The sequence below is a fragment of the Myotis yumanensis genome, unplaced genomic scaffold (genome assembly GCF_028538775.1).
Source record: "Myotis yumanensis isolate MYYU_CA2020_CCGP unplaced genomic scaffold, mMyoYum1.0.hap1 SCAF_1, whole genome shotgun sequence".
NCBI lineage: Eukaryota > Metazoa > Chordata > Mammalia > Chiroptera > Vespertilionidae > Myotis > Myotis yumanensis.
In genome coordinates, this window is record NW_027223752.1 from 161,840,368 (window position 1) to 161,867,953 (window position 27,586).

Here is a 27,586-nt window from a genome sequence, read left to right on the forward strand (position 1 = left end):
GAGCTCCAGGCCTTGATGGGTGACTGAGACACCTGAAGTTCCCCCATCTCTACACCACGCTTATCATCCTTCTCCCCAAAAGCTTAGCCCTTTGCACAAACACTGTGGTCCCCCTCCAGAGCCCCCAGCCCATGAAGTGCTCAGGAATGAGACAAATCTGCGTTTGAAGTCAGCAATGACATATGTTGTGTTATTACCTTGATTTCCAGGCCTCCTCACTGCTATAGTGACATCCTCACCTCTGGGTCTTGAGAAAGGACAGCCTCCTAGCTGAGCCCAGGTCTGTGAACATCTGCTGGTCTCTCCCACTCTTTAGGGTTATCCAAGCCCTTTCTCATGTCTGGGGTCTCTCTGTGGGTAACATTCTCCTGGGAAACATCTGGATTCTCTCAGCAACACAGAAGAGGGCTCTATGCCCTGAGTCTAGTTCATCTGCTAGGCAGCCATCGTCTTCCCCTAAGCCCAGGCTCCTTGTAAGCGGCTGGGCCTCCCCTTCTAGGGCAGTTCGGGATGCACTAACAGATCCAGGTGACAGCTAACTGCAGTTCCCTCTGCCGCAGCACGCTTAGCAGGCATGTTCTTCTCTCGAGGAAACCCTTTTGTAACAAAAACTCAGCAACACAGATTATTCTCCTGTGCAAACTCTTAAGAAGGTGGCCATGCCTTCTTCTTCTCATTTCTCTGAAGCATATCCTTCAAGTCTAGAAATATAATAGATAGAATGTTTAAACTCAGATTATGGTGGTGCCCAGTCTTTATTCTATGTCCTCAGCTGCACCTGGACATAGGCCTTAATTCTAGCATAAGCTTTTCTCTAAGTACAAGCATGTGTCCCGCAAAGAATCTGAGAGATCCCAGGTGGCCCATAGCACAGAAAGTACAAATATCAGCGATAAAATTCAGGGGCAGAATTTTATTTTGCTACAATTACGTTTAATTTCTATTTAGAGTCCCCATTCCTCCAGTGTAGAACCACCCATTGCCCCTCATATGGCATTTCTTAAGGCTCCTATAATAGACACAGCATAAGGGAAGGTATTTGGCTCCAACCTCCACTATCTTTATACAGAACAGATAAAACTCTATGGGGAAGAATAGCAGGGGAAAAAATCTGTTTCATTTTATTGACATGTAGTGAGATATTTTAAATAAAAAGAAAATTGGGATTGGGGGTGATGGGGTACTGTAAACATTAACTAATTTCCATGTATACTGAAAAACCTTGAAAGCTATGTGTCGAGAAATCACAGACTATATTAAATATATAAGCTATGTGGAACATTTTAACTTCCTGGGTGAGTGGTTACTAATAGGAAAATAGTAAATCATGACAGAAATAATTAGAATAGATCACTGCTGTAATGTGGATCATTATTGCATCAACAAACTCATAACTCAGATCAAACCACGGAGTCTGAAGGGTAACAACTGTGAATAGAAAGAACCATGTGTAATTTTGTAAAGTTATAAAATGACATTCTACTACCACAGTGCTGTAAATGTCTTTGCAACCTGTATTGCCAATGGGACTGAGCTAGGGAAACTGGAGAGATTAGCTGAACATGGCCAGCACCTACCTGCAATCTGTAAACCTACGTTATATCTTGGCCCAGAGGAAGAGAGAGCTGGAGATGGTAACATTTTGAGAAGGTCTGGTCATTGGGCTGCTGAAAGCTAGAGCAGATACTGAACCTAGGATTACCCACTGATCACACTCCATACTTCTCAAAGACTTTTCTGTGGAAAATTAAGCCCCATGAGATTCTCCTTGAAAAGCCTATGTGGCCAAACCTGTCCAGGGAGCACTGATGACAACAAACCTGTAGGACTTGGCAGAGCTGCTGTGATGTAAAACCTGACCTACATCATTCAACCCAGTACCTGCCAGACAGATGAGAGCACACAGCCCAGTATTACTCTTTCTTGTTCCTCTTATTAACGTCCTGTAGAACTGATATCCTGAGCACCACAATAGGAATTCTGGTTAAATCTACATCTCAAGATGTAGAGACAAATCTTTCTCCTTTTCCTAGTCAATTTTTTACATATTTGACCTGTAATCATTGTATAATCATTGTATAACTCTGAGCAGAGGGAAGTCCAGTGATTGGATTAATGTGAAGGACATCTTGGTGGCTTCCTAGTTTGGGCAATTAAGAGTAAAGCTGCTATAAACATCTACGTGCAGGATTTTGTGTGTACATAACTTTTCAACTCCTTTGGGGTAAATACTAAGGAGTGTGGCTGCTAGATCATATGGTAAGAGTATGATTAGTTTTGTGTGAAACCCACCAAACTGTCTTCCAAAGTGGCTGTAGCATTTTGCATTGTTACCATTAATGAAGAAGGGTTCCTGTTGCTTCACATCCTTGACAGCATTTGCTGTTGTCAGTAGTATGGATGTTGGCCATTCTAATGGGTATGTAAGAGAACATTTGTAATAAAAATATCCAGGAAGGGTGCTAGCAGGGGAAACAGCCTTTTCCCATTTAGCGAGTAAAAATATTATTTGGTGCAGCCTTTGTATAAAAAATGTGGTCACATGTATCAAAAGACTTAACATACTCATTGGTATTGACTCAGGAATTCTATCTCTAGGAAATTAGCTACAGGAATAGGGATTCACACACACACACACACACACACACACACACACACACACACACAAACATGGACACATATCTTTTACATAATTATTTATAAAAGCAAAAAGGCATAATAAAAATGTTGAACTAAGAAGATTAACTAAAATATTATATAATAATACAATAAAATCTGGACCACCATTACGAGGCATATTCTAAAAGAATATTTTTGTTAAATTAAAAGGACAGGTTATATTTCAGAATGACCTGTGATCTATTATAGAATATTATTATCTCCAGATGATGGTATTATAAATGATTTCTGTTTTCCTTGTCTTTTTTTTCTCTGTTTTTCAACATTTCAACATTAAACATGCGTTACCTTTCCATTCATTAAATTAAACAAGTACATCAGATTCAGGTACAAAAGAGGATTTAGAACACTAGTGCTGATGTTACATTTTTGGTAGCTTTTAAAATAACTCTTGTAATGTTTTGGTCATGTTTAAAGGTCTATTTTTAAGTTTCTTTTTGGAGAATTGGGTTATAAAGCTTGAAAGAGAAGTGAAGTTTTGGGAACCAATACGAGATTGACTCAACCTTAGATTTTTAGGTGATATATATTTTAGGACAGTTTACAGTTTCAGAAACCAACAATATAAGACTACTATAAGTGAAATTCATTACAGCAGACGTACTTTCTCTTCCAAACATAACATGTTTTAACCACACTAGCAGGCTACATCAAAAGAAATATTTTTATATAAAGTAATTTTTTATTTTTTTCAATGAAAATTATCTCCATTTCATTTCAGTCTATTGTAGCCCTTAATTATCATGTACAGCTTCTTAAGGAAACCCTGAAAAAAGAAGGAGAGAAGGGAAGAGAAGAAACAACAACTGTCTTGGGATTAAAGAGCAAAGAAAATAAAAGCCTGAGCCTCTTCTGACAGAGCAAGCATTTCCTTCAGCCTTCAACCAATGTCTAAATACAAGTGCTTCAAGGCGGTCGATCTCTGTTTATTCTCTCTTCTCTGTAAAACCGTTTTTCTTCTGGAATCTCATTAAATCACATGAACAGCTGCACTGAGTTGTTATGGCAACAGGAATTTTAAAAGTAAATTAATTTTTCTACAAGGAGTTATGAAGACCAGGTGAGGGTGGCCTTGAATCATAATGGTTCCTCTCTGCACCAAGAGCCCTCTGGCCCCTATTGACTTACAAGAGCCCCAAGGGAAGGAAACATCCTTAATTTATGATCACCTCTTAACAATTCTTACAGAAAAAGTGACCATAAAATGTGGTGGCTTTATTGCAAATTTATATATTCCATTTTAATCCTCCATAAAATCATGACTGGAGAGTTATGCAGCTTCTGGGTCCATTCATTTCTGATGATCTTCTACAACAAAAGAAGTTGTAGTCCTGATAGTTTCTCTTGTGAGATGATGATAAATTCCTAAAGAGCTTTACATTACGGAAAACCTTAAGCTTTTAATTTCAGAGAAAGGAGTAAGAAAAAGTTTCAACATAAACTGACATTAGAACTGAGCCATCGTACAGATGAACAAATAATGAGGCACTGGGCTTCGTGGGTACAGAGAAGGGAAGGTTATGCTATTCCTCTCTACAAGTCCATTCAAACTCTTGGTAGTTTGGAATTTTTTAGGCTCATATTTCTCTTTGGTGACCTTTTTTAAAAAACACCATTCCATCCAGCTGGCATGGCTCAGTAGTTGAGCATTGACCTATGAACCAGGGAGTCATGGTTCAATTGCTGGTAAAGAGTACATGCCCCTTAGGCGGCTTGATCCCCAGAAGGGGGCATGCAGGAGGCAGCCAATCAATGATTCTCTCTCATCGTTGATGTTTCTATTTCTCTCTCCCACTCCTTTCTTTTCTGAAATCAATAAAAACATATTTTAAAAAATAAAAACACTATTCCTAGAAAAGTATTCTGTGGTCAAATAAATATGGGCTATGGTCGATAATAAGGGCCCCTCCCTTAGAATCACACACAGAGCAATTCAGCAGGTTAAAAGCACTGTCAAACCCAGCTGGAAAGAATTTATTTGAATTGTGTTTAACCCAGTATTTCACAGCATTTTTTGTCATTGAACCTATTTTTAAATATCTTCTTAGTTTTTATAATACTTATTAACATCAGGTAAATACATTTTGAGAAATACTCCTTAGATTGAAATTTAAAGGTCAAAATTAATAATAACTAAGTATGGCTACTGTATTAAAAGATCATTTCAAATTTAGGAATATTTGTTTCCTTTATACCAATTTCTAGTGCTAACAGAACCATTACCTCTGCTCCCTCCTTCATACAAAAATACTTATTATATGTCATACACTGACCTCGAGGCTTTGCACATGTCAGGCCATAGAATCTGGCTTCTTCTCTTTACTGGTACAGAATACACATGTGTGCTTGTACATATAGGGGCACACACATGTACTGGCATGTACAGGCATGTACTCACACATGAAAGTACACACACTCATACACACATACTCCATGAGAAGGGAGAGTGATGAAGGCAATGTTTATATCCAAGCAGCACAAGTCAGGACAGAGAGAGTCCTCACTAATCCTAGAAGACAGGTGTACAGAATGCAATCTGGGATTTCTGGAAATGAAACTGAAGCAGCAAAGACAGCTACAGCAGAGCAAATGGGATGGCTGAGATGCAAAGCAGAGTCCCTGGAAGAGGAGGAAGGGATAAAATGAGGCTCCCCGCTTCTGCCAGGAATCCACAAATCACTTGGAACGGGCTGGGAGACAGATCACCTTTATGGGTTTGCAAGCTGCCATAGAGGTGTTAGCAGAAGGAAACTGGCCAAAAAAAGAAGAAGAAGAAGAAGATAAAGGACCAGTGGGCCATTTTACTCCACATAAGAACATGTAGCTTCAGGATTCCTACAATATTTTTCTTAGAATCAACCCTGGTCATATGTCCTTGTTTAAATTTATTCCCAGCAGGTTGTGACTTTCAAAGAAAGCTAATATGAAATAACTTGGATAAGCACCAAACTAGTAGTAGAAAGAGTTGTTTCCCACAAATATCTACCTATAAACATTTAAAATGGATAAATAAAATTATATTAATAACCCTCACACACACACTTTTTGAGGCAACTGGGCAAAAATATTAAAAAGTAGGTGGTGTAAACAAGTACAGATCAGTGGACAGCCTGGCACCCAACCTGCACTGTCCGGGAGCTGCCACAGTGGCCTTGGTGTCCTGGAGTGAAGAAGAGTGAAGAAGCAGGTGGGGGTGAGGGAAGCACCCTTGGGGGTGAGGGAAGCACCCTTGGAGGTGAAGAGTAGAAGGAAGCATGTCAGGAGCTCGGATCAGGTGAAGAGGAGCAGACCCAGCCAGGCCAGTCCCTGTGACCTGGGAGCAGAGCAGACATAGGCAGACAGGGCACTGTGCCAGCCTAGACAGCACGTGGAGTTACCGAACAGCCAATATTAGGGGGCTTGCTGTCTACAGGGCACTCTGCTAGGGGGAAGGAAGAAATGCCTAACTCACAGAAAGAAGTGAGTCCAGCCTCACAGATCATTTAACAGTACAGAGCAGTGGGTACGACAACATGATCTGGACAAAGTTCCATGGCTGGTGTGATTTGGGAAAATGCTGCTGTGGGACTGAGTCTCAAACACTCTCATGACATCTGTGGAAACACACTTCAGAAAGAGATGCATTACATTCTGTAGCACAGATAAATTTTCCATTCTATGGTTATTCGTTATCCAACAAAATGAAATTTAGAACTTAATCTCATGGATATGTATTGAGTACGTTGCTTATGGTAGTGGCACACGAGTCTCTGTGTTCAGGGTTAGCTGACCCAGCAGAATGTGGGAAGGGGCTGTGGAGAGCTCGGATCAAAGGAGGGGTGGTTACCGGAGCCAGGAGACATGGGGGTGTGCTGGGACATTCTTGGTGGAAGACGTGGTCTTTGCGGGGCTGTTGGTGGGAGGAGAGAAAGGCTGGGGGATGTGGCCCAAATACAGAAAACACAGCAGTGGAGGCCGAGACCAGGAAGTAGGGTGTGGCTGTTAGTCAGAGCCAGGGAGAAGGGGGAACCAGATGGGGAACCAGGCTACAGGAAAGCCCCACACCAGACAAGAGTTAGCTTATCTCCAGAAGGCAAAACAGATTGTTGGGAAATTTGTGAGTCAGAAAGGGGCAGCATCAGTTGTGTCGGAACCCAAAGACTTCTAATTTAGTCCCAGACACCTGGATAAACCAGAAGATGGGTACCTGGCATCAGAGGAATAGCCAGAAAGGTGGGGGAGCGGTGTACGGTCCCACACAGTGAGAGTGGAAATGGCTCCTTCATCCTTGTTTATTTTACTCATAAAAGAAAGTTATTGCTATTACCACTTCCTACACACTAATTTTTCTTTTAAATCTCTGCTTGGGTTAAACATTACATGGCTTGTAATGAGCACAGTGAAATGCCTTGCTCTTATTATGGTAATCTGAAATAACAAATATGGAACAACAAAACAGCCCAGACAATAAAAATAATGGTTAACCCACCTAACTAGCTCTGTGGCCAAATTATATTTTTATAAATTACGGTTCTGATGGAGGTAGACATGCTCACAGGTTCCTTGCTAACAAGGTCACCGATTTTAATGTGAATATTTTCCGCAGCTGTTGCTCTCACACCTCGAGAGGGAAGCGGCTCCAGCTATGTAGGGCAAGGCTGGGAATGCTAATGAGTCAAACAGATTGATCCAAAATAGAAACATAAACCTCCAATTCATAAGGACATGACGGTTACGAAACAAGCGCTGAGGAGAAAGGATCTGTGTTCAGGAATTCAACACTGCAACATTGCCTGAATATTTGACATAGTTCTTCACCAAGGCTTGGCAAATCCGTCTGCTGTAAATAGAGGGACAGGGGGAAAGGTTACAAGAGACCATTCCATAAACATGAGTTGCACTTTTAGAAGACCCAACAAAGAATACATTGAAAGCATGCTTCATTTCCTCTTTACTAGAATTATTATACAGAGAACCTATCGGCAGCCACATGACGTGCTCTAGGACAAAGTGAAATTTAGAATTCACAATGATACAAGTTGTACTAAGTAATGAGTTCAACAGAAATTTCATTTGAGGATAAGATTAAGTCATCCTTTACTATTTTCTGTTCAAGTAAAGATGAGGTAAACTTTAATAACATTCCTTAGTGATAAATATTTCTTTCTTTCATGTGCTTCCCCATTTCCTGTGTACTGAAATCCTAGAATTGGAGCTCACTGTAGGGTATAAAGAAGGTACAAAGTGCAATCACAGAGGCCACAGAGGGAAAGGGGCTGTACACCAGGCACAGGAAAACACAGTTTGCACAAGGACAGTTTCCATGGAGGTCCAGGCACGGAAGGTCAGGAACTTTCAGACTACAACTTCAAATGACACTGGGGTATAATGAGAATGTCACCAAACTCCTACAAAGGTGCAGTTCGGATGTTTCCGTTATACTAACGGAGGTAATGAATAGAGGGCCAGGGCTCATAGAGCTGCTCAGCTCCATCCAAGTCTTTCCTTGGGAATGTCATTGAGATACTAGTTCTCAAACCAATTCCCTAGTATTCAGCGGAGAAAGTTCAAAAATATCATAGGAGCAAAAACCAACGCTTTTACATATCCAGGTAACAGGTGTGAGATGGTTATTTCCAGGAGCCAGGCTTGATCCTTTGGTGTTTTTTACATGGTACGTATCTACTTGTACAAAGGCTCTATAAATGGTCCCAAATCTACTGAAAGAGAGGCATGCACACTGAGAGTCCAGCAACTCCTTCAGATATTAGGTTTGCATTTTTAAAAAATTAGCTTAAAGACTTGTGAAAGAACGGAGACAAATGAAGATGATCGCAATGATCTGAGGGAAGAATAAAGAGAGGGATGATTCTAAAATGCTAGCAATGATTTACCTAATTAGTCTTTGACAGCTTGAAATGTGTCCTAAAGGAAAAAGTACTGCAGCAACCTGGGAGTTGTGTGTGAACAAGAAAAGCTAGATTAATGAACTGTAGGCACATAAGCAGCATCTACCTGGATTATATAATTACAACTAAAACTACTTGGTATTTCAGGACCTTCAAAAGGTTTCTTAGAAATAAATTTTATTAATAAAGCCTACTTTGAGTTTTGCATTACACTAATTATTTTACTTATAGGGGACTTTTAAAAAAATTATAAGACTCTTTTTCTGATTTGGTAACAGAGGCACAGTAAGTTAAACGTATGTTAAAAAAAAAGTCAACAATCTGTTTCAACTTAACATTCAACAGGGGAGAGATTTGTGTCCTCTGCAGATTTTAAGAGATTTAAATAGGGCCATTTATGTTCAGCTCAATTAAGCTACTGATCATTCCATTCTTATAGCAGTAAAGTGTCCTTCAAACCGTTATTACTTTACAGCATAAAATAGCCTGGGCAGTCCAAACTTTCATTCTGAACCTTGCATGGACCATGCAGAGATTATTAACCTGGGCCCAGTTCTTCTTCTTCTATTGATGGTCTAGATTTGCTCCTACATAAAGCAAAAAGATAAAGCTAGATCATTCACAGTGAAAAAAAAAAAAAACACAGAAAAAAATCGATTTAAAAAAGGGAACTTCACAACTGCAAGTCTTGGGACATTTAGAAGAAAAGAAAAGAAACAAAAAAAGGCATACTACTCAAAGCCATCCCAGAAGAACTCTTATGTTGAATTTAAGGGAGTAATTGATGACCCTCACTGGTCAAAAATAGTCATGCCATTGCTATAACACCAAGGTAAGTGGTGATGTGAGATTGGTGTGTATATATTAGTATAAAGCAAGTGTTTGTTTCCATCTAACCAGTATTTACCCTGGGTTCTCAGCATGTCAGGCACTAAGGGAACACAGGTGAAAAGAGGCATGTCCAGTCTGCCAGGAACTCTTAGGCCAGTTTAAAACTTCTATCAAAACAGTGAGAGGAAAATTTTCTTTCTAGCAATGCCCAACTCAAAATAATGAGGCATAATACGAATTAAATATATAAAAAACGTATATACTAAATAAAAATCTGTTTGAAAATATTGTAGACCTACCGAGGTTGAATCGCTCGATTTCACAAATGAAAATACAGGATATACACTTGAGTTTCAGATAAACAAACAAATTTTAATATATGTCCCATACCAGGGACATACTTGTACTAAAAGTTATTTATTGCTTACCTGGCATTCAAATGTGAATAGGCATCCTATAATATTATATATCTGTATTTGTCCCAGAATGCCTTTCATTAAATGCTCTAACAATAATAAGTGTTGGCCAGAGCAAGCAGCTGGAACTCTGCCTTCGGAGTGTGACTTGGTGCAAGTACTGTGGAAAACTCATTGGCACTATCTGCAAAATTCTAACATACTCACATCCAATGACTCAGCAATTCCACACCTGGGTATGTACCCAGCAAAAATGTGCACGTATGTCACCAAAAGGCAGGGTAGGTTCATAGCATCAACCTATGAACCAAGAGGTCACGGTTGATTCCTGGTCAGGGCACATGCGTGGGTTGTGGGCTTGATCCCCAATAGGGTGCCTGCAGGAGGCAGCTGATCAATGATTCTCTCTCATCATTGATGTTTCTCTCTCTCTCTCTCCCTCTCCCTTCCTCTCTGAAATCAATAAATTATATATATATGTACATACATTACATATATGTACATATATATATGAATGTGCATAGCAACTTTTCTCATAACTCCAAAATGCAAACAATGCAAATGTCCAGTAAGAGAAGACACGTAGAACTATATACAGCAACAAGCGAACACATTATAAATGCACACAAGCAACACAAGTTACCAAGAAGCCAGAAAAAAATGGTTTATATACCACATGGTTTTATGTATACAAAGTGCAAGATGATATAAATAAATCAGGGTGTTAGAGATCTGGAATAGAAGTCACCTTTTGGGAGCAAAGTGAGCCTAATGACAAGAAAGGGTCATTTCTCTCTATGGTTATGTTCTCTGTCTGCATACAGAAGGGAGTCATACTGGTGTACTCACATTGTGATAATTCATCAAGATGTACACTTAGGATTTGGACATTTTTTCTGTATGTTTTCATATTTACCATTTTAAAGAGTATTTTTAAAGTGCTTAAAAAATGAGCTTTACTTATCTGTAAAAAAATCCAATTAGAGATGCAGAAATTATGAGGTGATAGAGCTATATCAGTTAGGGTTCCACTAACAAACAGAACCAAGAGGATCAATAGGAGATATATATATATGTGTGTGTGTGTGTGTGTGTGCTGACACACACATACAGGGTGGGGCAAAAGTAGGTTTATAGTTGTGAGTACATGAAACAGAATTTATTCTTATATTCTTATATATTAATTATTGTATTCTTTTTTCATATGGACTGTAAATCTATTCTTGCACCACTCTGTATATGTATGTACGTGTGTGTGTGTATATATATATATATAATGTATATTACATGACTTATGTATTTGATTTGCTATGATTGATTGTAATAAATTGGCTCATGGAATTAAGGAGGAGTCACTTTTTGTGGGCCAGGAGATGAAGACCCAGGAGAGTCAATGGCACATGAAGGCTGAAGGCTGCCTGCTGGCAGAGTTCCCTCTTGTTCAGAAGGGCCAGTTTTTTAAGTCTGTTTTAGTCTACATTAGGGAGAGCAATATACTTTACTCTGTGTCTACCAATTTAAATGTTAATTTCCACTCATAAATACCCTCCTAGTTGACACATAAAACTGAGCATCAACAACAGCAAACAAGTAATAAAGAAAGAAAGAAAAGAACTCGATGGCATGGTACACTGTGAAGCACTGATTCCTATGGACTCTAAGATGAACTCCAGAAATAATACTTCCAAACCAAGTCATTCTTAGAAATGCAAAGCTTTTATGCAGCAATTCTAATGTTACTTAGATGTGTTACCAAAGTCAATGTTATTATCTTCATTTATCCATATACCATACAGTACAGAAATAACTTTCATCTATTTAAAAAATATATATATTTTTAAATAGTATAGTACAGAAATAACTTTCATATATTTAATATATATGTGTGTGTGTATACATATATATACACACATATATATGTGTGTGTGTGTGTGTGTGTGTATATCCTATCTAATAAAAGGGAAACATGGTAATTAGCCGTACCTCCGCTACCCTTCCCATTGGCTAATCAGGGCGATATGCAAATTAACTGCCAGCCAAGATGGCGGCCGGCAGCCAGGCAGCTTGAAGCAAACATGAGGCTTGCTTGCTTCAGTGATGGAGGAAGCCAACGTTCCCCACCTGCCGCTGCCAGCCTCTGAGCTTGCAGTCTGAAACATTGTTACAAATATAGAAGCTAAACAAAACCCCAGAAACCTGCTTTCAGCCAGCCGAGATCTCAGAGCTGGAGTTGAAACAGTGTTTCAATTATAGAACCCCAAAAAACCAGATACCTGGTTTCAGCAGCCGAGGCCTCAGAGCTGGAGCCAAGCCTCAGAGCTAAAGCTGGCCCAGAATAAAAAAAAAAAAAACACACACAAGAAAAAAAGGAGCGGTTGGGAGCTTCAGTCACCCGCCAGCCTGAAAACGGCCCTCAGCCCCTCACCCAGACTGGCCAGGCACCTCAGTGGGGACCCCCACCCTGAAGGGGGTGTGACCAGCTGCAAACAGCCATCATCCCCTCATCCAGGCTGGCCAGGCACCCCAGTGGGGACCCCCACCCTGATCCAGGACACCCTTCAGGGCAAACCAGCCGGGCCCCACCCGTGCACCAGGCCTCTATCCTATATAGTAAAAGGGTAATATGCCCCCAGGCACAGGGATCAGCAGAGCCGTGAGGCCTCCTGGCACCGGGATCAGCGTGAAGTAGGCAGCGACAAAACCCCCTGATCGCCCTGCAGCTCTGTGTGTGAAAGGGGGCGGGGCCACAACCTCCCTATCCGCCCTGCTCTGTTCTTGACAGGGGAAGGCGCCCCAACCCCCTGATCAGCCCTGCTCTGTGCCTGATGGGGGGAGCTCCCCAACCCCCTGATCGCCCTGCGGCTCTGTGTGTGACAGGGTGCGGCGCCCTAACCCCCTGATCGGCCCTGCTCTGTGTGTGACAGGGTGCGGCACCCCAACCCCCCCCCACACACACACACACGGGCCCTGCTCTATGTGTGACGGGGTAGAGCCATAACCTCCCCATCGGCCCTGCCCTGAGTGTGACAGGGTGCGGCACCCCAACCCGCTGATCCGCCCTGCTGTGTGACAAGGTGCAGTGCCCCAATTCCCCTATCAGGCCTACTCTGTGAGTGACAGGGGGGGCTCCCCAACCCCCTGATCGACCCTGCTCTGTGCGTGACAGGGTACAGAGCCCCAACCCCCCTGATGGGCCCTGCTCAGTGCGTGACAGGGGGTGTTGCCACAACCTCCCCATCGACCCTGCCTTGAGTGTGACAGGGGGCAGTGCCCCAACCCCCAATCGGCCCTACCCTGAGCGTGACTAGGGGTGGCATCGCAACCTCCCGATCTGCCCTGCTCTGAGCCTGACCAGGGGCTGCACCTAGGGTTTGGGCCTGCCTTCTGCCACCCGAGAGCAGGCCTAAGCCAGCAGGTCGTTATCTCCTGAGGGGTCCCAGACTGCGAGAGGGCACAGGCCTGGCTGAGGGACCCCCCCCCTCCCCCCTGAGTGCACAAATTTTGTGCAGGAAGATTCCTGCAAGAATAGGGCTTCCTGTGGCCGGAGCGAAGCAGAGAAGGGAGCAAAACCTGCCAAGGCAGGTTCCACTCCCGCCTCCGCCACCCAGCTTGCTTCCCTCCCGTCTCTGCTGCCCCACTTGCTTCTCCACAGCTTCACTCCCTTCTGCAGCACTTGGCTTCCTTCTACATTGTCTTCAGTCTTCGCTCCGTGCACCTGCATATGCAAATTAACAGCCATCTTTGTTGGGTTAATGTGCATACTCATCTTATTGGCTGGTGGGCATAGCAGAGTGACACCAATTTGCACGTTTCTCTTTTATTAGTATAGCTATATTGCATCCTGTCCGTACTCTCATCTTGCCTGTTTGGGATTTTGGGGGCATCAGTCCATTTCATACATTGTAATCAGAATAGTACTTTCAAATCTAAGTCCACATTTATTCACATTAGTCCCTCTTCTGTTCTCCTCTGCCCAAACTCTTTAGAAAAACCTTTGAGTACCTCCTTTTCCTTCTCACCCTCTTCCCAACAACACCCTCACCACTTTGTGGGCTCCCCTCTCTTTTCTTTATTTTACATATTATGCAACCTCTTTCTTCCACTTACTGGGTCCCTGACATGTTCTGCTTTCTAATCTCCATGTTTTTAATCATGCTTTCTTGCCTGCTTCCTAATCCTGGAATTGGCCATTCCTACTCTGCCCCCTCTCCACCTGAGCTCTATGTGATGTTAGGAAATAGATCTGGAATTAAGCATGATGTGCCCACTCAAGCCCTGCAACTTAGCTGCCTGACCCTGAGCAAGCCTCAACTGTTAATATCAGGGCTCACACTAGGAAATGGATCACAGAGGTAGTTGGCAAACACCTGTACTTCATCCTGCCTTATAAGTTTCTTCTGTCTTTTAAGGATGCAAATGAGTGTAAGGGTACACAGTAAAAACTTTCTTCCTCCACCCTGTCTGTACTCCTCTCCAGAGGCAACGGATATTATCAGATACTCATTTAACGTTTCTGAGCTATCTTCTTTGTATACCAGAAGACAAAATATTTTCTCCTTTCTTGAACAAATGGTGACATACTATATATACTGGATGTCCCCCTAAAATGTATACAAACTTTAACAGCTGATAGCTAAATTTTGAAAATGAAATGTATTTTAATAAACACTACTTAAAGTATATTTGATATTTTGCATATTGTTTTTTTTTTCACTTAACAGTACAAAACTAAGAGAAAATTCCATACTTGTACAAAAAGAGCCTAACCATTCTTTATAGCTTCATAGTATTCCACTGTATGAATTTTCCTAACATATTTAAGTTCTGACCTAGTGATGGAACAGTTATTTTTAGCCTTTTGCCTACAATGCTGCAATAAATAATTAATTAGATTATCTGCTTTGTGTGTGCATTACATCTAGTAGGTAAATTCTTAAAAGTGGAAATGCTAGGTAAAATGGTATACACTTGTAACTTTGATGCTATTGTCAAATTTCATTTGATATAGGTGTGTCAATTTATGATCTATCAGGGTTGTTTGAGAGTTTCTATTGCCTTCACACATTTGCCAATAGAATAAGTATTAAACCTTTTGTTCTTTGATAATATGATTGGTTCAAACTATCTCCATGCAATTTTAATTTGCAGTTTGATTATTATAAATGAGCTTGAGTATTTTTTCACTTATTTAAGATCTGTTTGTATTTCCTACCTTCAAACTATCTGATCACAGAAGTTGCCCTTTTATCTACTGAATTGTTTGCATTTTCTTAGCAATTTTAGATGTCCTTTATATATTTACTAGACACCTGGTGCACGAAAATTCATGCACTCAGCCAGCCTGCACACTCTCACAATCTGGGACCCCTTGGGTAGGGTCCAGTCCCATTGCAGCATGGCTCTGGTCCCCTGGGCCTGCAGGCCGGTGGGAAGGGACCAAGAGGCCAGTCCGATTGCAGAATGGCTCCTGTTCCCCAGAGCCTGTGGGCAGGGGGAGGGACCAAGATTCCCAGATCATAGCATGGCTCTGGTTCCCCAGAGTCTGTGGGAGGGGGGAGGGGCCAAGAGCCAGTCCTATGGCAGCATGGCTCCAGTTCCCAGAGGTTGCAGGCCGGGGGTAGGGACCAAGAGGCCAGTCCTATGGCATCATGGCTCTGGTTCCCCGGAGCCTGCGGGTGAGGGGAGGGACCAAGAGGCCAGTCTGATGGCAGCATGGCTCCGTTCCCACAGCTCCCTCCCATCGCCAAGCCGCAGGCAGCCGGGGCCCACAGCACCCTCCCACTGCCGTGCCCCTGGCTGCTGGGACCCAGGACCGATTCTTGCCGCAGGCCGCCTTGACCCAAGACCAACTTCTGCCCCGCCACCAGGACCCAGGACTGACCTCCGCCACACCAGCCAGGACCCTACCCTGGTATTTGGTCATCTGTCCGGATGTTTCGGTCATGATGGACCCTGGCTCTTTATATATTAGGATGAAAAGAGTCTTTTGGAATATGAGTCACAAATGTTTCTTTATTGGCATTTTGACTATAGTAGTTTTTAACATATTGATAGTTTTTTTTTTTCATGTGGCACAATTCAATAATCTTTTTTCCCATAGCTTTTAGGTTTTATGCCATATTAAAGAGCCTTCCTCATTCCATGATTATTTTAAAAATATCTTCCCATGGTCTATTCTTACTGATTTTTAAAATATTTTTTATTTATGTCTTGGATTCATCTCAAATTTATTCTGTTCTAAGGCATGAGGTTTGAATTCAAATTTATCTGTGAAGGGCATTAAGATGTCTCATAAACTAACTCATGAAAACAGTTACTTTTTTTGCAATTATTTTACTAATTGTCATTTGAAAAAATACAAAATTTCTCAATTCAGCTATAAACTTGGTATCACTTTTAAATGGAAAGAAGCAGAGTAATAGACATCTGTGAGATAATTTACCTCACATATAGATTTCTGGTCTCCTGTTTATAATATAACTAGAGGCCCAGTGCACAAAAATTTGTGCACTCGGGGAGGGGGGGTCCCCCCCAGCCCGGCCTGTGCCCTCTTGCAGTCTGGGACCCCTCAGGAGATAACGACCTGCTGGCTTAGGCCTGCTTCTGGGTGGCAGAGGGCAGGCCCAATCCCTAGGTGCAGCCCCTGGTCAGGCTCAGAGCAGGGCCGAATGGGGAGTTGGGGCGCCGCCTCATCATAGACAGAACAGAGCGGATCGGGAGGTTGTGATGCCACCCTCAGTCACGCTCAGGGTAGGGCTGATTGGGGTGTTTGGGCACCGCCCCCTGTCACACTCAAGGGAGGGTCGTTGGGGAGGTTGTGGCGCCACCCCCTGTCATGCAGAGATCAGGGCCGATCAGGGGGTTGGGACGCTGCACCCTGTCACACTCAGGGCAGGGCCAATGGGGAGGTTATGGCTCTACCCTGTCACACACAGAGCAAGGCCCGTGGAAAGGGGTTGGGGCGCCACTCTCTATCACCCACAGAGCAGGGCCGATCAGGGGATTGGGGCGCCGCCACTGTCACACTTGGGGCAGGGCTGATGGAGAGGTTATGGCTCTACCCTGTCACACACAGAGCAGGGCCGATCAGGGGGTTGGTGTGCTGCACCCTGTCAAACACAGAGCTGCAGGGCAATCAGGGGATTGGGGAGCTCCCCCGTATCAGGCACAGAGCAGGGCAGATAGGGAGGTTGTGGTCCCGCCCCCTGTCACACACAGAGCCGCAGGGCGATCAGGGGGTTTGGGCGCTGCCCCCTGTCACGCAGATCCCGGTGCTGGGAGCCTCACTGCTCCGCTGATCCTGGTGCTGGGAGGCATATTACCCTTTTACTATATAGGATAGAGGCCTGGTGCATGGGTGGGGGCTGGCTGGTTTGCCCTGAAGGGTGTCCTGGATCAGGGTGGGGGTCCCCACTGGGGTGCCTGGCCAGTCTGGGTGAGGGGCTGAGAGCTGTTTTCCTGAAGCGAGTGACTGAAGCTTCCAACCGCTCCTTGTTTTCTTTTTTTTTTATTCTGGGCCAGCTTTAGCTCTGAGGCCTCGGTGCTGAAAACATCGATACAATGTTGCTAAAGCCCGGCGAATGAAAGCTGGTTTCTGGAGTTTTGTTTAGCTTCTTATTTGCAACATAGTACATAGTTGCTTAGAGTTGCAACTGAGAGGCCGGCAAGTGAGGCGGGGAACGTTGGAGTCCGCAGTCACTGAAGCAAGCAAACCCCCCTGCTCGCTTCAGTGCATGGCTGCCAGCCGCCATCTTGGCTGACAGTTAATTTGCATATACTCACTGATTAGCCAATGAAAAGGGTAGCAGTCGTACACTAATTACCATGTTTCTCTTTTATTAGTGTAGATACTCCCTCATCCACAGACACATTCCCGATAGCAACCAGGAGTTGGGGCTTGAGATCACTGTCACCTCTTCTATGCCAAAGTGTGCCTAATTCCAAGTTTCTCCCTTCCCCTGACATTATCCTATCATCTTTGAATATAATTTATGGTGCTATAAAAGGCAACCCTCATGTTATTTTATCCTGCATTTATAATAAGGGGCAAAGGTATTTGAAGCAAGATTATTAAAGAAGAGCATTGACCCAGTGGCATCACAAAATCTCCAGGAAGAAACTTAATTATATCCAATTAAAAAGCTGAATGCTCTCCTGTGATTTGAGCATATTAACACAATTCAAGGTTCAGCTCAAAGTTCTTGTCTTTATGTAAAACTCACCTCTGGAAACCTAAATGGCCCTTTGTGGTAAGATTTCTCCACTCAGAATGCCCAACTGACATAGGTAATCACTTCTGTTATTTTTGGATGTGGGCTACCACTGCAAAAGTTTTACTCTCCTAATTGATACAAATTGTCTGCATTAGGCCTTTTCCACTGCAATTACCATATATAACGGATTTTTGATTTTTCTTTAATTCTAACTTAGATGGACACACATATTGTCTAAGAATTCCTAACACTTTTATTATATATACTAGGGGCTTGTTGCACGAAGATTCGTGCAATAGGCCTTCCTTCCCCTGGCTGCCAGCACCAGGTTTGGCAGGACTACAAGATAGGAGAGTCATGGCAGCCCCTTGTCAACCCTGAAAATACCACCTCAAGTTCATCTCTATAAGGCAGAAATGAACCCTACCTTACTGAAGTCACTACTATTTGGGGGTTTTGTTGTTTTCCATCAAACCTAATATGAACTGACTTTGATCTCTTATCAGTTGACCCTCCAGGCAGCTGGTACTTAAACTGGCACCCTTCATATTACTGCCCTCAACTTTAGCCAACTCAAAAACAGAAAAATATAAAACTAAGGACAGTTTGCCATCAGGCCAATAACTCTTTTGCCCTCCATGTCCATTCAGGGCCAGGAAAAAAGTAAAAAGTGGTAAGCCAGGTGTTCACCTAGCATAGTAGGGTGGCAAGCTGGGGGTTCCTGGTGTCCTAGGGACCATCCTATATAATAAAAGCCTAATATGCAAATAGACTGACGGCAGAACAACCGGTCACTATGATGTGCACTGACCACCAGGGGGCAGACGCTCAATGCAGGAGCTGCCTCCAGCCTGCAGGCCCCAGGCCATTCAAGGCGGGTGCCAGCAGGGGTGGCCCCCAATTGTCCTGCAAGTTGCCCCACAGAGGGAGGTGACTGGTGGCAGCAGCAGGGGGCAGGGCTGGTGAGTGGGCGGTGCCAGGCCAGCCAAGGCAGGTGCCAGCAGAGGCCCCCTGCCAGTCGCCCCACAGATGGGTCTAGATCACCGGCCAGGCCTAGGGACTCTACCCGTGCACGAATTTCATGCACTGGGCCTCTAGTCTTTAGATAATTAACAACTGGCTGGAACAGGTCATCAGAGATGGCTGCTTTCAATAAGGCCAAATGTGATTTACTTCCATGGTGAATGTCTGCTGAAGAGTGGGACAGAGTGTGGAAACCCTGATGTCTTTGATGAAGAGCACTCCATGGATGTAAAATATGATTGTACACCATTACTCATGGCAATGGTTTGTGGCAAAGACAGATTCTTAGAGGCAACTGGCTATCGACTCTCTTGTCTTTTAATAACATATGCGTCAGCCAAACAGGCATATGCCGTAACAGCTTTTAATTATTTCTACCGTTTCCTTATTTCTTTGCATTAAACATGACTTTAGTCTTTTGCATGTTCATCTGAAATCTCCATTCCCTTATTCTAAATAATCACTTCTTAGATAATTGCTGCCAGGTCTGTGGGGATTTTTTTTTTTAAAAAAACAACAACAATCAGCCTTTCTTCAAACTGAAACCGTTCCATTTACCTTGAAGTTCTTTTTTTTTTTTTTCTATTCATAGTTTCTGCTGATCTTTCCTGGCAGGAGGGAAGTTTCGATTACGCCTGCAGTAACTTGTTCTCTTGTCTGCGGCTCAAGTATTACCCTGTTTTAGTCATTCCCCTGGCAGGTACATGGAGGAAGGTGGGGCTCTGGGCAGAGGAAGTCATCCCTCTACTTAGCCCTGACTCCGTTAATTCCACAGGGGATTTTGAAAAGGGCTTGTGGCACATTACTATGACGATGCTGGTTTGGATTTCATGGAAAGCATGTGTCACTGGGGAAGAACAAAGTAGTTTTTATGTGCTCTCCCCTTGAGCTCCATTAGGGTAACCCAAATAACCCTTTCTGAAACCACTCCAGAGCATCTACAGCTCAGCCTGGAACATGCACTGATTTGAACAGCAAAGGAAAAATGTGGTATTGTCACCTCATCTGTGAAATACCATTACACAACCTAAGACATGCTCCATAAATAATCCAGACTACGATGAGATGTATAATTCAGAGACCTGAAAAGACGGGTCCCAGGATAAAAGGAAAGCCAAGGTGACGGACAAGGTGGGTCCACTGAGAGCTCTATCTTTCACAACACCTGAGAGAACCATAGGACGACAGCCACCTGTACGGGAATTAGCCATCAGTTGCACATTCTTCGGAGTGTGTAAAATGTCTTCCTACCCAGGCACATCTCTCCCATTTGGTGGAGGGGTCTCATATTTCCATAGTGTTTCAATGAGCAATCTGAAGTTCTGTGAGCTCAGGAAAGGGGTGCGTGAGTACATACATCTGGGTCTCTCTCTCTGCTCTCCTGGCTGGAACCACTGTTCTGACTTCCCATCACCTTCCTTCTCTAGATGAGCATGATCAATGGGAGAATCCTGACCTCTGAGTCAGAGGATTTTTGTCCAAATTATTGCTATCAGATAAAAGACAGGCTCCCCAGGGAAAGCTGAATTTCAGACAGATAACAGGTTTTCAGTGTTATGTCACAAATATTAATTCTTTCTTGTTTATCTGAAGTTTAGTTTAACTGGGCAGCCTATATATTTATTTGGTAAATCTGGCAACCTTAGTCCAAATTCAATTTATGCCACTAACTCCAACATGCCATTTAGTGTTGACGGTTCTCAGCTTCTTTAAGGTCAAGAAGAAGAGAGTGCAATTGCAGGGAGAAGGGAAAGAGATGAGTTCTATTACTTACCTCCTGATATCTGGCTCTGTGCTATTAATGTGTGTTATTAATTTGAAAGATCCTTATTGAAAATCTCCTGTGGGTCAAGTGATGTTTTCTGAATAAGTCATCAAATATGAATAAGATTTGGGCCTCAGGAATTAATGCCAGTGGTTCTGTTTTACCTTTATAGAAATCCTATGACAAAATAGTTATTTCTATTTTATACATAAGAATATGAAACAGAGAATTTGTCATAGGACCAGTCACTAAGGGAGTTGGATACTGATGTGTTTCCAAGGATGAACTTTCCCATACGCCATTCTAATTCAAACATTTCTCCAATGACAAGGCAGAACAAAATCTTGGCACCAAAAGCACTACAAATATGTTATTGATATACTTCCTGTATATTCTATTCCCCTGTGCATGCTTTAAACTTCTTAGTAGCCTAGAATAACCATTGGTGCTGTTCACCAGGCCAGTTCTTATAACACAGTCAGTTGGACACAGCTATTTCCTAATGGGGCCACTTTGAGATAGCTCTTTTTCTCGATGACTGTCCAAATGCCAATTACTAATGTCAACACAGAATATGTCACTAATGAGACAACTGGATCTTTTTTCTATCACTGACCTTCCTTCTGCAGTTATCCTTAGATGGGACTCCGAGAGTTTTAGAAAGGGTTGAGGCCCTGGGGAGAGGGGAGGATGCTTGTTGAGCACATTACTTAGGGCATGTCAAAATGTCTCTGGGGTCAAAACAGTGGTAGCAAAAAAAAACTACATGACATATCATTCTTGTGCAGCTACAGAGATGGCTGGCTTATTCCTTATTATTCATGTACCACTCTCTGAAGAACCACTGCTCCCTTTTGGAGGATGTAACCAGGAACAGCAAAAGGTGTGGGAGCTCTCCGCAGAATGAACTGAGCTGTAGCTCACTAAAGGGGCTTCTGTGATTGCTTGCAGTCTTAAAAGTTGTCCATATGATGCAAATGTGTTCTTGGTTTGTTGGATTATACACACACACACACACACACACACACACTAGAGGCCTGGTGCATGAAAATTCATGCACTGGAGCGGGGGTCCCTCAGCCTGGCCTGCCCCCTCTCACAGTCCGGGAGCCCTCAGGGGCAGGAGGCAACCCAGGAATCAGGGGAAGGTGACACCCCATCACACCTCTGGCTGCTGCCACTGCCGGCAGTGCAAGCCTCTGCCAGCCCTGGTTACCTGAGCCTTGGGCGGCCCTGGGCGGTTGGGTAGCCACCATCCGAGGCTTGCCTGCACCTTGGGCTGGCCCTAGGCGGCTTGGGGGCTAAGGAGGTTGGGGGTCTCTGGAGGCAGGCACATGGAACAGCCGGGCCTGGTCTGGCCTTGCTGTGCACCTGCTGCCCTGGTGTGGCTGAGTGGACTGGGCACCGCATTCTTTGAGGGTGGGGCAGTCAATTAGCATAGTCCCCCCTTATTGGCTGTGGGCGCCGCCTTCTTTGCAATGGCATGAGGGTCAATTAGCACATTCCCTCTTTATTAGATAGGATATATATACTGAGTGGCCAGATTATTATGACCACCCATTAGTACTTCATTGGGCCACCTTTTGGCGATTCTTCTTGGCTTTGACTCCATGAAATGTTGAAAGGTGATTTGAGGAATCTGACACCATGCCTGATGAATAGCACTGTCCAGTTCTGTGAGATTTGATGGTTGTGGAACCAGCTGCCTGATGGCTCTTTTAACTTCGTTTCACAAATACTCAATTGGATTGAGATCTGGTGATTGTGGGGGCCACCTAAGCAAGGTAAAGTCTCCCTCATGTTCTTGAAACCACTCCTGCACAATATGAGCACCGTGGCATGGCGCATTATCTTGTTGGAAGAAGCCATCTCCATTGGGATATGCCATCAACATGATAGGATGAACTTGATCAGCAATGATACTGAGATATGTTGTGCTATTCAGACGTTGTTCCACATGAATTAAAGGGCCCAAATCATGCCAGGAAAACATGCCCCAAACCATAACACTGCCCCCACCAGCTTGAAGGGTTGTACTCATGCATGTGGGGTGCATGCTTTCATGCTGTTTCTGCCTAATTCTCACTCTGCCATCTGCATGACGCAACTGGAAACGTGATTCATCGGACCACGTGACTTTTTTCCAATGCTCAACTGTCCAATCCTTGTGTTCCTGTGCGAATTGGAGACATTTTATCTTGGTAACTGCAGACAGCAAAGGTGTTCAAACAGGCCTTTGGCTTCCATATCCCATATGATGCAGTGTACGGCTAATTTGCCTACAAAAATCAGGTGGTCACAATAATCTGGCCACTCAGTATATATATATATATATACTGTAAACCTTTTGTTCCCTATAGTGGAACAAAAGGTTTACAGTTGTGAGTATGCAAAACAGTTTATTCTTGTATTATTATTTACTAATTATTGTATTATTGTCCATATGAACAATTGTAAACCTACTTTTGCCTCACCATGTGTGTGTTTGTGTGTAAAATACCTACTCATGGTTCAAAATGTAAAAACTTCCACAAAGCTTATTAGGAGTATAGCAATATTCTCCTCTCTGATTTCTTAGAGCAACTAATTTTTTAAAAAAAAAAAAAATTTTATTTACACTTCTCCCAAGAAGACATACAAACAGCCAATAGAAATATGAAAAGATGTTCAATCTCACTGGCAATTATGGAAATGCAAATTAAAACTATAATGAGACTAGAGGCCCGTTGCACGAAGAGATTCATGCAATAGGCTTTCCCTTCCCCTGACTGCCAGCACTGGTTTTCCTCCGGCACCCAGGACCCAGGCCTTCACTCCGGATGGAGCCTTCAGTCTTCGCGGCTCCGGATGGAGCCTTCAGTCTTCGCTCTGCCACTTTGTTGGGTTAATTTGCATACTCTCCTGATTGGCTCGTGAGCGTAGCGGAGGGACGGTTAATTTACATGTTTGTCTATTATTAGGTAAGATACCACTTTACACCAGTTAGAGTGGCCATTATCAACAAGATAAGCAATAACAAGTGTTGGAAAGGTTGTGGGAAAAAGGGAATCTTCATTCATTGCTGGTGGGAATGTAGACTGGTACAACCACTATGGAAAGCAATCTGGCAATTCCTCAAAAAAATAAAAACAGAGCTGCCATTATGACCCAACAACCCCACTCCTGGGTATATACCCGAAAAACTCAAAATCATTTATACACAAAGATATATGCATCCCATGTTCACTGCATCATTATTCACAATGGCCAAGACTTGGAAATAGCCAAAGTGCCCTGAAAAAGAGGACTGGATAAAGAAGATGTGGTATATATACACAATGGAGTACTACACGGCCATAAGAAAGGATGAAATAGTGTCATTTTCAATATGGATGGACCCTGACAACATTATGTGAAGTGAAATAAGTCAGACAGAACAAGATAAGAGTTATACAATTTCACTCATATGTGGAATATCAAACTGAAACTTATGAACACAAATAGCAGTTTGGTGGTTGTCAGAGGGGGATGGAGGGAGACGGGGGGTCCTAATATGAGCTGATAAGAGATTTGACTTTGGATGGTGGGCGTATGGTGCTATGTACAAATTTTGTAACTTATTAATCACACATGAAACCTATATAGTGATGTTGACTATTGTCACCCCAATAAAATTTAATTAAATAAAAACATAATATATATTTTATTGATTTCAGAGAGGAAGGGAAAGGGAGAAAGAGATAGAAACATCAATGATAAGAGAGAATCATTGATTGGCTGCCTCCTGCATGCCCCCTACTGGGAATAAAGCCTGAAACCCGGGCATGTGCCTGACTGGGAATCAATCTGTGACCTCCTGGTTCATAGGTCAATGCTCAACCACTGAGCCATGCCAGCTGGGCTCCTTTTTGTGGCTGATTCTTTTGTGAATTTATTCATATTTTTTCCTTTTTATTTTTCAAATACATTTTACATTTAGTATTATTATTCTATATTAGTTTCTGATGTACAGCATAGTAGTTAGACAATCATGTACTTTATAAAGTTTTACCCTGGAAATCTCCAGTACCCACCTGGAACCATACATAGTTATTACAATACTAGAGGCACAGTGCATGAAATTCACCCTCTCACAGTCCAGGAGCCCTCAGGGGATGTGAGATGTCCTCCTGCCAGCTTAGGCCATCCTTAGGCCCTAAGGATCAGGCCTAAGCCGGCAGTCAGTCATCCCTCTTGCAGTCCAGGGCTCTCACAGTCCGGGACCCCTTGCTCTTTATTGCCCGCCTGCAGTGGAGCCTCTCTCGCCATCGCCACTGCTCTCGCCAGCCGTGAGCCTGGCTTCTGGCTGAGCGGCGCTTCCCCTGTGGGAGTGCACTGAGCACCATGGGGCAGCTCCTGCATTTAGCATCTGCCCCCTGGTGGTCAGTGCACATCATAACAACCAGTGGTTCTGGTCGTTCTGCCATAATGGTTGTTTAGGCTTTTATTATATAGACTAGAGACCTGTTGCACGAAACGATTCGTGCAATAGGCCTTCCCTTCCCCTGGCTGCTGGCACCGGTTTTCCTCCGGCACCAGGGACCCAGGCCTTCGCTCCGGCTGGAGCCGCCTTCAAGCCTTCGCTGCTCCGGCCAGAGCTGCCTTCAGTCTTCACTCTGCCGCTTCGTGCCTGCGTATGCAAATTAACTGCCATCTTTGTTGGAGGTTAATTTGCATATCTCGCTGATTATCCAATGGGAGGTGTAGCGAACGTACAGTCAATTACCATGTTTGTCTATTATTAGATAGGATTATTAACCACATTTTTCTATTTTTTTCAAAACCAATTATATTGCTACTTTTTGATTTTTCAGATTTAGGCAGAATCTATAAACCATGACTCTGGAAAGCGGAATTAGCTCTCTTACCCCACTGTCCATCTAAAAGCACTCCTTCCTCCTGCTAAAATGAATCGTGTTTTTATCAATATTCTTTGTTTCTGTTTTATCAATATTCTTTTTTCCTTGCACACATTACCCACAAGAAACATAATATATGACTTTACCTTTCCTGTACATCTCATCCCATCCTAATATATAAAAAGCCAGGGTCCATCACGACCGAAACAACTGAATGGACGACCAAACAGCAGGCTGCATGGAGCAACCAGACCTGCAGGGGGGTTAGTGAGGGATGACCAAATAACTGAACAGCAGGCTGCGTGGGGTGACCAGGCCAGCAGGGGGGCAGTTGGGGGAGACCAGGCCGGTGGGGGGCGGCAGTTGGGGACAACCAGGCTGGCAGGGGGGAAGTTAGGGGCTATCAGCCAGCAGGCAGAGGCGGTTAGGGGTGATCAGGCTGGCAGGCAGTTGAGCAGTTAGGAGAAAGCAGTCCCAGATTGTGAGAGGGATATCTGACTCCCAGATTGGAGAGGGTGCAGGCTGGGCTGAGGGAACCCCCCACACCTGTGCACGAATTTTGTGCACCAGGCCTCTAGCTTATAATTGTCTTCTTTTTTATTGCTTAACCCCAAGCACTCTGCCCATTGTCTAAGTCTCCTCTCCATTATTTTGATGTATCAGTTATCTTGTCATTTTGTCTTGTTGATGGACACCCCCAGGAGCCCTTTGACATGCCGTGGCCAGTACACATTGGCCATGCTCTGTGCCTGGTCACCCCAAACTCCCTCATGAGCAACCAGAGAGCCCTACCTTTTCTGATGTACTGGGACCCTTGTTTTTTATCAATACATTGCTCCTTTCTTAAGGAGTTTATTCTTTTGCACTTTCTGATACAGGAGTCTTGAACATAAATACTGAGAATCTGCATGTTTAAACACATGTTCATTCTATGCTCATTTGTAACCCCCAGTTGGACTGGATATAGACTACCAGGTGCAAGGTCACTTTCCTTCAGGATTAAGGTATTTTTCTACCGTCTTCCAGCTTCCACTGCTTTTGTTGACAACTCTGACCATTTCTCACCATGGTTGCTTTCTATTGACCTGTTTGTTTTCTCTCTGAAGCTAATTGGATTTTCTCTTTGCCCCCTATGTGATGGTCATATTAATATTATAAACATAATTAAGGCTTAGTTACTTAATACATATGCAGTTAGATCAACTACTTGCTGGACACTGTGCTGGGTGCTAGGTTTCCAAAAAACAGGATAGAGTCCAGGCAGTGCTTGAACCTCATAAAGGGACAATGTCATGAGAATGAGTTGCTTTCTAATGCACACATTTTTTTGTAGATGTAGACAAATACTGTAGAGGACCAACTGGTAATCTGCAAGCATGTCAAACATGCGGCCCCACTGGCCACAAGTTTGACATGCTTGAGAGATCTTTCGTTTTTATAGATGCATACTTTGTGTCTGAAAAGACCATTTCCTGCTCAACACATAGACTTGAGTTTAGAAAATGCCAAAATTGGAAATTGGGAAATATTAATCAACTATGCCAGCCATGAAACAATCCTTGGCAAGAAAATTATGACAACATAGTTTTCCAATATTAAGGCAGAAATGATACAGAAAAAAAAATAGCTGCTCTTACCTTACAACCACATACTAAGACCTAAATTTGATACTGATGAGAGAAAATGTATAGTAGGATCTAATTCTGGACAGTTGCTTCTCTTTATCAGTAGTTTTTGGATACTTACTTCCAGAGTTAACTATAATTCTCAATAATAACCAGGAAGGCTTCTTCATTACTTCATAATTAGAATAAGCATCTGTAGATGCTGAGAGCAACCAAAGTCACAAACACCTAGTCACATAGGACAGTCAGCTCAGTGTTCATTTCCAAAGC